The following is a 13585-nucleotide window of genomic DNA, read 5'->3' as shown; positions in this document are numbered from 1 at the left end:
AGTTAATTCAATTCATTCCGTTTTTTTACTTTTGTTTTCATAACAACAATATACAATTTTAGATGCTGTTGTTTTAAATAGAAGGTGGGAGTAAAGATAATTAAAAATGCATCATAAGACTAACTGCTGTTTAGCTTATTAAGGTGACTTCCAGAATAGAGCCTCAGTTTAGTTTAACGCCACAGTTTAATTGTATAAAACTGGTGCTGGATGAATACTTACTAAAGATATTATTAGCAGCCAGTCAAAAAAAGCAATGACACATAAAATGGTTACAATCCAAACCTCCTACAGAGACTGACTGGAAGTGGAGAGAATGACTTTCTCACTAAATCTGAGGGCTTTAAGCTGACTTGACTGGACTTGGTTGAAGTTCTTGAAGACAAAACTAGAAATATAAGCATCTGTAGGTCATCAGTGTGCGAAAAGATGTGTAAATCTGAGGCAAGAAAAAAATGTTGGCATACTTGTAGCCTTGAGAGTGGATTTCTGAGCCACTACTGTAGTAAGTATTGTATTTCCATCAGTATAACATTAGGATATGTAGTAGAGCTGAACTTTTTTTTTTAAATAAGCTAATTGCAATTATTTTGACTTATATTTCAACTTCGATATGATTTGCGATATTAAAGGGAATGATACTTTTTACATCATTATTCTCATTTTCATTGAAATACATATTAAAATGATTCTAGTGTGATTTTTGCGGTAAAGATATTTGCAGCACAATATTTAAATTAAAATGGTATTTTGACACACATTTCACCTTTAACAAATATTGCACCTGCACTCTTGCAATTTGAAAAATTACAGTAGGCCATATTGCAATTTTGATAACATTTACATGAATTGTTCAGCCCTAATATATAGAAGTTTTTGTTCTTTGCGTTGTGTCTGTTGACAAAAATAAAGTAAAACAAAAAAATTATATATATATATATCACTATAACTGTCCAGAAAAACAACATACACAACTGGAATTTTCTTAATTTGACAAACTATATTTAAAACAAGACTAGGTGAAAACCTAGTATGTGGCTGACTGCATCAGGTCAATGTGTGATTTGGGGACAACACGGGAAGCGTGGCGTGAGCGTGACGGCTGCAGGACGTGTTCATTTTTATTTGAAATGCATGAAAACAGATGAGAGTCTTCACACTGCTGGCGTGACACGAGTGTATCTCGCACAACTCACGCGCCGAAATCGTAGAGAATAGGAGGCTCGCCTATGTTTACCACGAGCCACGCGGTTCTCGGCCAAAATACACGGTGAAGATGAATTGTGATGAGTCCTGTTGATGTCTGACAGCAGTATTAACATCTCTTCCTGTAGTAAAAGTCACAGGCAGGGAGAGTAAAGTAGGTCAACACTTCCAGTATGCTTTTTCAAAGTAAAAGCCTGATCTGGAATTCTGACTTCCCTCGTTTGTACACAATGCTTTTATTTTGAAGGGCCGTTTTTATTACTTTATCTTGCTCTGGAAGTACTGTCACTCACTAACTCACTCACTCACTCAGTCAGTCACATACAGACCCATGTTTAGGGCTTACCCCGGCAATCAGCCAAAACATGAAAAGAAAAATATTACTTACACACACATCCGTACACATACAGGCCTCATTATGATTCATGCAGATTAATCTTTCTCTCTCTCTCGAGAATCTTTGCGACCACAAAGTCACCAAAAAATGCCGTTCCGGCAGCGTGCATTCAGTAGCTCAAAGGGCGGGACTATCATGACATGACAATCAAACCGCTCTGCACTTTAAAGGCCTGGGCAGGAATTCAACAGGGCTGTGTGCTGGCTGTGCTGCTCAGATGCTGGATGAAATAATTGTCAGCAGTCAGCTCCAGTGTTTACCATCTGTCTGTAGCTGTATGGCAGACTGAAACAGACATAAAAGGAGGGAGTGGGTATTTGTTCAGTAGCCATCAAAGCAAAAATTAAGGCAGGGAGCTCGCTGTTCCGTGTAGGGAGCGGTGATAAAAAAGTAGGCTATGTAAGATTGCATTTTTAGTATACTTATTTAAAGTAAGGCAGATAATGCAAAAACAGCTTTTTAATGAGAGCTGTAATTCCTCTACAAAGACAAAGGCATTGCCCGCAGAAGAACTTTCGACATCCATTAAGAGCAGTTTGGTGCCAGGCAAGCTCCACAGGAGGGAGAGGTTAAGTGAGCTCACAGGCATGAACAATCACTCGCATGGCTCCTGGCAGTACGAGAAGCACGCCGAAATGGCTCATGCCTCTGTTGTAAACAATAGGGGGTCCTTACCTGAGACAATGTTCGGAAATTACTTAACATCTTCCGCTTGGGTGTGAAAACTGATTCGCTGCACTTAAACCTGAAACGGTCGGAACATTAAAGAGAACATTTCAGTCATGTATGTTACGGATGCGGCGGGGTTATTGTCTGCAGCCGGGACGCAATACCATCAACCCCTGTCTATCACCCAAACACGGCCGCTCCCTCGGTCCTCACGTCTACTGTCCATCACTTAAAACATCTGGATTCATTTTAGAAGGTCAGCGCCGGTGAAGCAGAAACCGTCAGTGGAAGTTGTCTTGATGTGTGTCATGAAATAGAGCAAGGAAATGCCACCGTCAGATGGACCAGGAAATAACATTTCTGTCGATAATATGAATTCTGAGAAACCGGGTAAGATAAAGGCCTGGACGAGAGCTATAGACACTCTCTCTCTATATATAGGACATAAAAAACTCACAGTGGTCCATTAGGCGGATCATTTTTGGCTGAGTAGAATATGTTGCATCCTTTAAATGTAAAGAAAATGACGACTATTAAACTGAAAATCCAGCTGAACTTCCTGTTCAAATTAAACTACCTTATACGACTTAATCCACCCACGCAAACGGGTGCAAACATGTGACAAGAAGCCGTGTTTTATTTTATTTTTTTAACAAAGAGGCCCTGCAGGTGATGGAGGCTGCGCTTCAAAGCCCCTTACAAAAATAAACACATTTTTATTATGAGTATCTTTATTAGGTGTGTGCTTTTGGGTCCTTGCTCATTTCTTCGGGGGCAAACAAAAGTAAGCTGAGCACTAGTTCCACAGTCCCTCCCACCCGTCTCACCGTGCCAATACTTCCCTCTTAACACCCTCTGCCTCCCTCTCTACCAGCCCTCCTCCTGGATTAAAAGCTCTTAATTTTCACTAATTACACAAACTCATTTCTTTTTCTTCATGTCTCGGCATTTCTCCCTGTTTTCCCTCCATGGGGCTCGTAAACACGTTTTGAAACTGGGTTTAATAAAGCTGCCTTGTGAGGGTTTAGGGCCTTTAATGGACACGGGGCTTGTTTGATAAGTCTCCACTTCATCACACACTTTATTAATTAAAGTTTATATTACATTAGAAACAAAGTTAAAGCTATTTGCTCCCCATTAATGGTTTCATGTAGCTGCATATCTATGGCCAATTAATTGGAGCCTTGCGTCCCCATTTGCATTTTTCCCTTGTTTGACAAAAGCGTGTTGGGGTTAGCCGCAGGCAATATGTTGCAAGCAGCGGCAATACTGCATTGTAATCCAAATTTATTAAAAGGTTGACTGCATTAGCGATTAAATGGTGGCGGGTTCAATGCCTGAAATATCTTCAGCTTCAATTGTAAATGAAACAAAAGTCAAAATTCATCCCTCTTTGTTTTGTGCACTAAGGAAGAGAGATATAATAACACACTGTTGATCCACACAGCAGAAACATCTACGGTAAGAGAGGCAGTCAGGGAGGGTATCACTCACGGCCAAACAGTATGATATTATTGTGATACCTCTGTCACAATATTACACTATTATCATTTTAGACAGTATGTGGTACGCACTGTTTCGCAATAAAATGTCCACCAATTACTTTCCTTTTCACATCTCTCTTATGCAGTGTAAGGTTTCAGTCTTTGTTGTCATTGTGCAAAACAACCAGTGAAGCATCTCCCTGAGCTGCGTAGTGTCGGATAAGATCAAATATAATACAAGTAAAACATAGAATTAACAATAATATAAAAAAGCCAACTTGGTCATACAAAGTGTAAAGTACAGTGTTTTGTAATATAACAGATCTGTAGCTGATCTTATTGTCCTGTGAGAAAAAGGCATATGTAGGGCAAAAGGATGATCTCTCTCGATTCATTCTAATCAGTTCAGTCATTTTTACTGCATCAAAACGGGATTGTTAAGCCGTCAGACGGACCAACACTGTCGTAAAAACCTGCCATTAATGTCGCACACACCAGACAAAATGAACTTGTGTTACAGTGTAGTCTTACTCAGCTGTATGCAAGCATTTTTACACACTACAGGCATGATTATATTATTATTATTATTATTACTACTTTATAATACATTATAGTTATATTACAGGCCTTTTGATTAATTCAGCGTGCACAAAAAAAGTCATGCAGCCCCTTTAACAATTGAAAGTAAATAACTGTTGTGTTTTTTACAGACTAATTTGTATTTACAATATTTGCATAGTAATTTCAAAATAAAGATTGATAATTAAAAATACAATGATGGCACACAAAATAAGTTTTTTATAAAAACAAAACAACTTTATGCTGTATTGATTATTTGACCCACCCTAAAGAGGAAGGTCAAGCAGGATGTAGTTCTGCAAACTGAGGCTATTTAATTTAAGTACACCTGTTGTACATATTTTGTATTATATTGCTTTTTTATATAGAATTCTAATTTTATCTAAATTTCATTTAAGGTCCCTGACAGCAGGATACTACTGTTTAATACCTTGTATTTGTTTTTATTCTACTTCTGTCTTAATTGTTCTGCCTCTAAACATCAAGTGAAATTGTATGTGTAAAGCTACTTGGCAGTAAACTTGATTCTGATTGAATTTCTATTTTGACTTTGTAAAAAATGTTTGAGATAAGTAACTTGTTTACTAATTTGAATACAAGTTAAAAATAACCACACAAAATAAGACGTGATGCTGTTTACATTCTAATCTAATAATATAGGTATAAAAGAAAACGAGGTGCTTTAACTTTAAACAGCAGGTATATTTTTTTTCTTATCTGAAGTGAATGAAGATTTTGTGTAGGAGAATCTTAAAGGCTTTATCGCCGTAAGTACGAGGAGCAAAAGGCAAACTGACACCCTGTGAAAGTTTTCTGAAGCCCTGCATGACTGGACACGGCCCACCCTCTTCGTGTGTGTGCGTCTGGGAAGGGGATGATGTAGGAGGCAATGCACAGGAGACAGCAGGAGAGCAGAAGTGGTGTGGCCTGTCAGACATAATGAGTAAGCAACAATACACACAGTAATTGTGGCCAACTCCAGGGACCCCCCTCTGTGTGTGGTTGTGGCGATATGGGCGTTTGTGTGTGCAGGAGCGCACAAACACAGACATACACACCCGGAGCTCAGACTCATGCAGAAAGCAATAAGTTAAAAGAAGAGAGGGCACACATGGGGGCAGCCACACAGAGTGAGACTGAAGGGAACAAAGAGGGCTATAAACACTTTGTGTTGCATGCTGATTGCGTGAAATATTTTAAGGCACTCGGCAACGCGAGGTTACAACAACAACAGTCGGAGCAACATTCGGGAAAAACATTTAAAAAATGCTGAAAAAGCCAAACGCAAAAGTGGAAGTACCTGCTTCTATAAAATACAGGGGTGTACAAAAGTTGACGACCTAAATGTGGGTCAAATTGTGTGTTTCTTTCTTTTGTGTGTGCGTGCTGTAACACTCAAACTACTGCCGAAAAAGATTCAGAAATGTCAAGGAATTAACCTCATGTTTAGCCCCACTAGCAACCCAGCTAGCAGGGAACGTTCCCAACACATTGGCTAACATTAGCTACAAGTTCTAATTACGTTTTAATGAATCAAATATTCAAAGAACGTTTTATGGATGTTTATCATTTCAAATAATGTTCTTGTAACGTTGAAACTTAGACGAAACATTTTAACTGCAAAATTCTGAAGATATGTTCAGGATGTTATTGAGGCCTGGGATGTCAGAACGCCTTTTATAAAACGTTTGCTCAATGTTACATAAAAACAAAGGTAGAACATGCTAACTGCAACATTCTGAGGATCTTTTCAGGATGTTAGTACGGCCTGAACTATCAGAAAGTGATTTATAAAATACGATTTGTTAACAAAAGAACATTCTCACTGCAACTTTCTGAAAATGTTTTCAGAGAATGTTCTCCTACTCTTAAACAGAACATTCTGGGAACCAAATAAAAACTTCACACTCAGAACATCGCACGTAACATTCTCAGAATGTTCCTAGAACAAAACATTTCCGGCTGGGAAGAACCTCGGACTTAAACAGAACATAAATGCGTAATTGGGTTTGGGCTTGAATTGTCATCCAATTTCCTGGAAATGACATTAAAGTTTAAAAAGTAAAGAGGAAGTCTGAGGAAAAGAAAGCATTTTAAAGACAGTGTTTCTTATTAACCTTTCAATAATGTTTTTCAAAGTACACTTGTGACTGCCTCGTTTACTGTGATCAAATTTGTTTTGGCCTTTTATGCCCTTTATTGAGTGAGAGATAGGACAGTGGGTACGAGGGTGGGAGGTGAGCCCGGGCCTGCCGCATCGAGGACTGTAGCCTCTGTATATGGGGCGTGCGATTTAACTGCTGAGCTAAACCGGCACCCCGACAACTTTTACAATCAGAATTGCTTTTAGAGCTCGGGCTGACGTGAACAATAAACACAGATTAATCCCCTCTTTTATTTTAATATTTAATAATGTATAATTTCTCAAAGCAAGAGCTGTTTTTGAATTTGAGTTTGTAGTCATGATATTGCCATTGTTTGATTTCACACTGGTTCAATAGACATGCATATCACTACACTTAAACAATAAGCAAGGTTTGTGTTAAAGACTTACTTTAATCCTCTCTCACTGGGTTTTGAGCCATTCAGACCAATATGAGGAAAACAAATAACATTTTTCAATTAAAAAATATCAATTTAAACTAAAATAAAATAAATCTTTGAGGTGGCTAATAAAGATGTTAAAACAAAAAAAAAAGTTTCACACGACATAAAAGGCCTTCAACTTAATCGTGCTTTTAATTAACAACTTTTGTTAACAAAGGAACGATAATTAATCATTATGCTCCAATACACTGAAGATAAAAAGAAGCGCGTGAATGTGACAAGACAAAAGGTATGTGTGTGAATTTAAAAGTAGAATAATACCTTCTTTCAAAAGTAATTTGCTTGCTAGTTATGTAGTTTATGTCAAAATTAAATTAGACAATCGTGGGGGGGAAAATGGGGAAAAGAAGCGGGAGAAGTGGAGCAGTGGAAAACAAGGGGCGACAATAATTTATGCAACAGGGGAGGATAAATATTGATGAGAAACGGGGGAATTAACAGGATTTAAAGTTGATCGAGGGTGAACACAGAGCTCTTTGGGTAAGAGGACAATGAGATTAAGACCTCCATCAACATAAATACATAGTGCCATCTACTGCCCCCAGACTCTGACACTGCTGTCTTTCACCAACTCTAAATGCATATGCAGATGAGGGTGGTGGGGTTGGTCAGCAGCGGTCAGCTCCTCGTGGACACCGTGGCCTGTGCCTGACCGAATCCTCAGTATGAAGACTGCTACTCCAGATTAAAGAAGAGCAGCACCCGCCTTCGGGGAGGGGAGGTCGCACCGCTGTTTACCCCGTGTCAGGATACCAAAGCAGGGCCGAGGCAATGCTAAAATGTTCCTCTATTGTGTGTCTGTCTTCCTTTGTGTGTTTGACAAATGAAGTGTATAGCAATACAGGGTGGGAAACCAAGAGGGAGGGGGACTCTCCCACAATGGCAGCAGGTGCACCGAGACAGCTAATATTTGCACAGCAGCCTCTGTGGCAAACAAGCAACTCCCTCCCCCCCTGAAGAAAAGGGGGCAACTGTCTCCTCATAAATAGCTCCGTTACAAACACATAAATCCAGGGCTGACTCCACCAACCTATCCGCATCTCATCCCTCCTCTTCTCCCCAGCAAATCCCTTCCCCGCAGGACAATTGCCAAGATGCATCTTGGCAACATGTGACATTGTAGAGGTCAAGCTGGAACCTCTTGTGTGAATGCATGTGTGTGTGTGTGTGTGTGTGTATGCGATCCACCACCTGCAGCGTGCCAGACGCATGGATGCCCACACTTCAGTCTCAGCCACACTTTAGCTGCGATGAATGAAGAAACGTAGTCTTTGTTGTGTCTGAGGCCTAAATCGATTGTCTAAACATAAGATAGACAACTTAATGCACAGGTTATAGTCAGGTCACAAATGCCTTAATGGAATCAAAATTTGACATGTAAAGTTTAATATTCAAAACCATTTCCTGTTTGAAAGTAGCACACGCCCATCGGTAGAAACTTTTAAAACAAAATAATTCCAGTTATTTCAGCTGCTTGTATCAAAGAGTCTGAGATGAAATATACATATAGAGAATGACAGATACACAAAAGAATCTAAGCCCTCGTATATATGCATATGCCTTGTTCCAAACAAGCTGATCTATTTATGTCAAGCGCCCCCCAAAAGGTGGGGGTCAATCTAAAGGGGGCTGAGGAGTAACTGAGTGATTGTGTGTAGGCAAAGCCCTTTATCTCGTGTTTTCTTCATTTCAAACCTCTCTTTTTGGTGGTTAGGCATAAGAAATGAAACCCTAATCCATTTAGATGGAAAATCCATGGCAGCCGCCCTGGCAGTGTGGGGGTATTAATAAGATGACAATGCAGATTCATCAACAGGACCAGACTGTTGTTCCATCACTGCTGGGCCAGAGGTAATAGATAAAACCCACACCTGCAAAATGCTGGAACTTCTCTAGACTTTTGTTTAAAGCCACCTATCTCACTAACAACAGCAGAAAAATAAGTGCATTCTCCAAAGGTTGAACAAAACATCATTAACAAATGTTAAATATAAGATTTAGTTGCATTAATGCTGCACATGATGATCGAAAAGATCAATCAAATACATTCCATCTTAATGTTGGCGCATCACACTAGAAGTCCAAGAGTTTTCACAGTAAGCAGAAATCAATAGTCGTACTTTCTCTGTTATTGGGTCGACTGGGCGGTTGTACACATCACGCCTCGCTAATGGTTATCAATGTAGCGAGTTCGTGCAGACGGCTACAGAATCCAACAGGCAGCCAACTGTCTTTGAATCGTTCAAACATATCGAGGGTTTTGGAAGAGGCTACTACGTATAATTTAAGAGGTACTTAAAAGAATCAATTAATTGGTTCGGTAGTTGGTGGGGGGTTAAGATGGAATTAAACCCAATTTAGGAGGGTGAGAGTAGAGATAAAACATCATACTTCTGAACCTCAAGCGACTGACTTTTTTGTGGATCTTATAGGAACAGACGAAGGATTGGCAAAGTAGATAGAGCACTGGTAGAATGGAATCCTGTATAGGGTCTCAAACTCCTCCCATAGGTGTATGAATGAAGGAATAAACGTGCATTTTAGCACCCTTTATATGTCAATCTCCTTGTATGATCAACTGGGAGCCTTTGTAAAAGCTCGGCCGATAATGCACTGATTCTCTTGGGTCTATACGTGGGTTAATGAACCTTTGCTTGGTGCCCGGGGTAAGAGGTAAATCCAGCCATTAGCCGAGATCATAACCACTTTAGCGCTGAATGTGATGGAAATGGAAGATGATGATATCACCCCATGTGACATAAAAGCCGTCCGTTTTAACACCTCCAGATGGCCTGTGAGAGTTGTTGACATATCTGCAGTCAGGAACTCAATTGGGGGTGACCTTTCCTCATGGCTGGACACGGGATTGATGTGGATCCTAGTAGGACTAATCGCAGAATGAGGATCAGTGGCACTGGAGGTCCCTCTGGCTCGGGATAAGAAAAAGAGATACTAGAAATTGGCAGCTTCAGACTTGAGAAACCTTTAAGCCACAGCTGAACACCACATGGTAAATGTGAGAAGCAGAATACAGTTGCACACTGGCTACAAGGGTGAACATTTAAATCAATAACACATGGACATCTCTTAAGACTTGGCTAGGCCCAAGGAAAATCCATGTGAAGCATTCAGGGATTGGGCAGGTGAGGGGTACCAGCTTGGTCAATAAACTGGGCCCCTGCCCCAAGGCAGCAAGCTGACTCCTGCTGTGAGACAAGACCGTAGGCCAGTGTTTAACTTTCATCCTGTCAGCCAATGGCACTCCCACTGCTCCCACACCACTTGCCACTCAGCGCGACATTCACCTCTTCCTTACCACACACCCCCGCCCCTTTGATGAAAAGGCAATCAATGAGCTGGACCGGCCTGCATGGTAGCCTGAGGCTGAGACTAAAAATTCTGCAGTCAAGAGTTTTCTATGTGAGATGGCACTGTGGGTAAGAAATTGCAGACTTGGTATAAAAAAAAAAGGTACTTCTGCAACCGCTGGTTCTGCTGTAATGGCTGAGAACTTGCTGGAATTAACAGAAAATATTCACCAAAGGAAAAAAAATATACAAATGTGCAAATTTACCATCTCAAAAAATTACACTTAAACTTTAACAACCTCTTACTTGCTGTTTTGCAAATGAAAGCAATCTAATGTTTGCTATAATTGGAATAAAAGTTTCCATCTGCTAATTAAAAGCACTTACATGCCCATGTCTTTACCAATGTAACAGTAATCAAAGATAATTAAAAAACTTTCCACTTTCATATTTGCCTTGCTTAGTTGTCTTAGTTGATCTATTTTTAGTTATGTTATGTATTTCAGCAGGACATTCCAAATATGCTTTTAAGTTTGTACCACAGTAAAACGTAACGTTCTAATTGGACATATGACCAAATACTACATAAGCAATGCAATTGACCTTATCACAGTGCCATACAGCAGGTACAAAAAGGCCATATAAAAAGTGATGTCTTTTAAAGTGATTTTCATGTAAATAAATGTCTGAAGTAAAAAAGTCTCTATCTATCGCCGAATGAGGTAACACAATGGTGATTGAGCCTATGGCCCACTGATGAAAGCCTTTGCATTTGCAGTATTACAGACTGGCTGTCTGTGGCAACTTTCACGTAAAAAATCACAAGCGGCGCCCAGTTAGTGACGCGTTTTCCATCACCCAGCAGTGGTTGGTCTGCCAGAGAGGGTAGGCGGAGCTAAGCAGCTGCTTTTCCGGTCTCTGTGTGGCAAGTAAACAGTAATCTACTATGGCTGAACAAACAAAGAAAAGATCGATGACTACAGATACAACTTCAACAATAAGTGAAAATTTAAAGAAAATGAAACAAATTTGAAGGCAAACAGTCTGAAAAGGAAAGCGACCGTCAGCGAGGAAAATAAAGAGTTACAACCTGGAGCCAACCGTGGACGTCACACATGCGACACTGTCTGGATATCTGCTCCCGCATTACCCTATATCGCCATAGGTGCCTCCAATAAGAACGAAACTGAGATCTTCGAGATTACCACTTTAAAGGCTGTTACACACTGAAGACAAGTCACTATATTCATGCTTAACTTAGACTAGAACCAGCCTCAGATGGTGAGCAACAAACTCTAGCTGACAAAGCTTGAGGCTCTCGGATGAACTTTGGAAACATGAACTTCTTTTTCATTCCGGTTGCCTTCCAAGTGTTTCTTCCTTTTGTGTGTCTGGCAAGCAGCAACAAAAAGAAACAAGTCAAGTTAGGGATACGATTTTGAACAAGTTCCTGTGAAATACTTTGTGTAATTCTATCTATTGTACGCCTTGTGACTGTTGCGGTTACTTTTGACTTCCAAAGAGCATGATTGCTGTGTTTACTTGGCTCCACTGTTCCACTAACTCCTAACACAATGACAGAATCTTAATTTTTGTATCCTGCTGATTGAAGTGACATTATGCGAACGCAGCCGCACAGCAACGCTCGCTGTTCTGAGCCGCACTGTTTGAAACGTGTGATGGAAATCGTATCCACAGGAAGCGACACGCTACCTACCACACAAAACAAGCTGCAGGTGAGAACGCACATGTGATGCGATGGTGTGAACCAGTGTGCAAAATCTGCCAGAAATTTCATAAGAAGTTGATAATAACCCAGTAAGAGACCCTCGCTGTCGACGGCAGGAAGATGAGGAGTGGGAGTAATTTCTTAGCCATCCTTTCTTAGCCTCAAAGTGACAAAAGACAAATCTACAGTTGCAAATTAACCCCGGAATAATGAATGAGGAATGGAGCCCTGAGGTCTTAATTGAATATTTGCTGGACTCATTTTGTTGACAATGATGGATGTGAGCAAAAAAAAAGAAGGCCTCAGCAAACTCATAATTCATATTTCATCATCCCTACATCAGACTTCAGCCGTGCAGATTTATTGATTGGTGAATGATGAGTTTTCATTGTGCAGCAAAACTGAATGAAGTTTGACGCGTTCCGGTGAGGCTTGATGAATTGGGGCTATCTGGATTTGGAGATGAACATGAGCGCTCTAAAATACAATAGGAGTCTAATACATGCACACACTGCTAGCTTAATGTGTTTGCTATTTGGTGGTGTGATGTGTGACCTTGCCCGGCTTAGTCTAGCTCTAAGCGGTGAGAATTTTTTTAAGCACATAACCCCCAATTTCTCCGAAAAGATAGATCGGGCTTTGTGTTAAATATCTTCTTTGCTTACTGAAAGAGACGCCGTTATACACTGCTCGCTCCTGCATTACCTCCAGCAGAACTAATGCAGGGCATCTCCATATATCCTTCCACTGACAAACCGAAATAGCTTGATATATGGGAAATTTAGGACCTCTGTAAGATCAATATCAACCTTGTTTACGAGCACAACCACCAATGTGTCTTTAAATCTATAAATTGTGTTTATGGTCCTGGCATTTCGGCTTTTTTTTTCTCCCTGACAAATCTGCTATCTGACAGTGGATTGACTTTGAAAACCAGGATGTCATTTCAAGCCTCTAAAAAGACTTAAGCATTTGGCAGCGACCTTGTTTCGGATGCTATTTCTGTGGGCAAGCAACGCTAAGCATGTTACTAGAGTAAGACGATTTTGATGGGGGAGAAGTCACTCAAGGAAATAAGTCAGATCGCAACGCCTCGAGCACTTTAAGGACATGTCGGATATGCACAATGCAGTGCTGATCACAGAGCACACTGGGGCAGATCTCTTTAAAATGCTGCTCTATGAATGTGACAGTGCTGCTCTAGGCATACTTATTCATGGGATTAAAAACAGCACAATGCGGCGTTTGAAATCCACAACTTTTGTCCCAGTTGTAAGAACCGCACTTCTAAAGAGGGGGAAAATACATGAAATTCTTGGAATCTAAAGAGGATTCGGAGAGAAAGAGGTTGGAAAAAATAGATATTGATGATGTTCGCTCCATTTATCAACACAGAGATGATTTATACCTGAGCTGCAAGGTGAATGCAAACTACCTGATTGCATGGAGAAGTGTAATAAAAAACAAAGCATGAAGATGAAATGCATACTAAAGACCCTCACAGTTTTGACAATCAGATAGTTAGCTATATTTCATGAATACAGAGTCACAAATTGGATTGAAATTAGAAGGGACATTGGTTTAAAATAGAAATGAGTGAATTACC

General features: G+C 40.2%; 1 protein-coding gene across 1 annotated transcript in view; it reads right to left on the bottom strand.

Annotated features, from left to right (window-relative positions):
• diaph2 (diaphanous-related formin 2) overlaps window positions 1–13585 on the bottom strand; it is a 411814-nt gene that overhangs the window by 199172 nt on the left and 199057 nt on the right. The gene's annotated exons all lie outside the window — the stretch shown is intronic.

This window comes from Semicossyphus pulcher, unplaced genomic scaffold (assembly GCF_022749685.1).
Source record: "Semicossyphus pulcher isolate SPU_LCO1_2020_fin unplaced genomic scaffold, fSemPul1.0.p SCAF_2, whole genome shotgun sequence".
Classification (NCBI taxonomy): Eukaryota; Metazoa; Chordata; class Actinopteri; order Labriformes; family Labridae; genus Semicossyphus; species Semicossyphus pulcher.
This window is presented reverse-complemented; position numbering and strand designations above follow the sequence as displayed.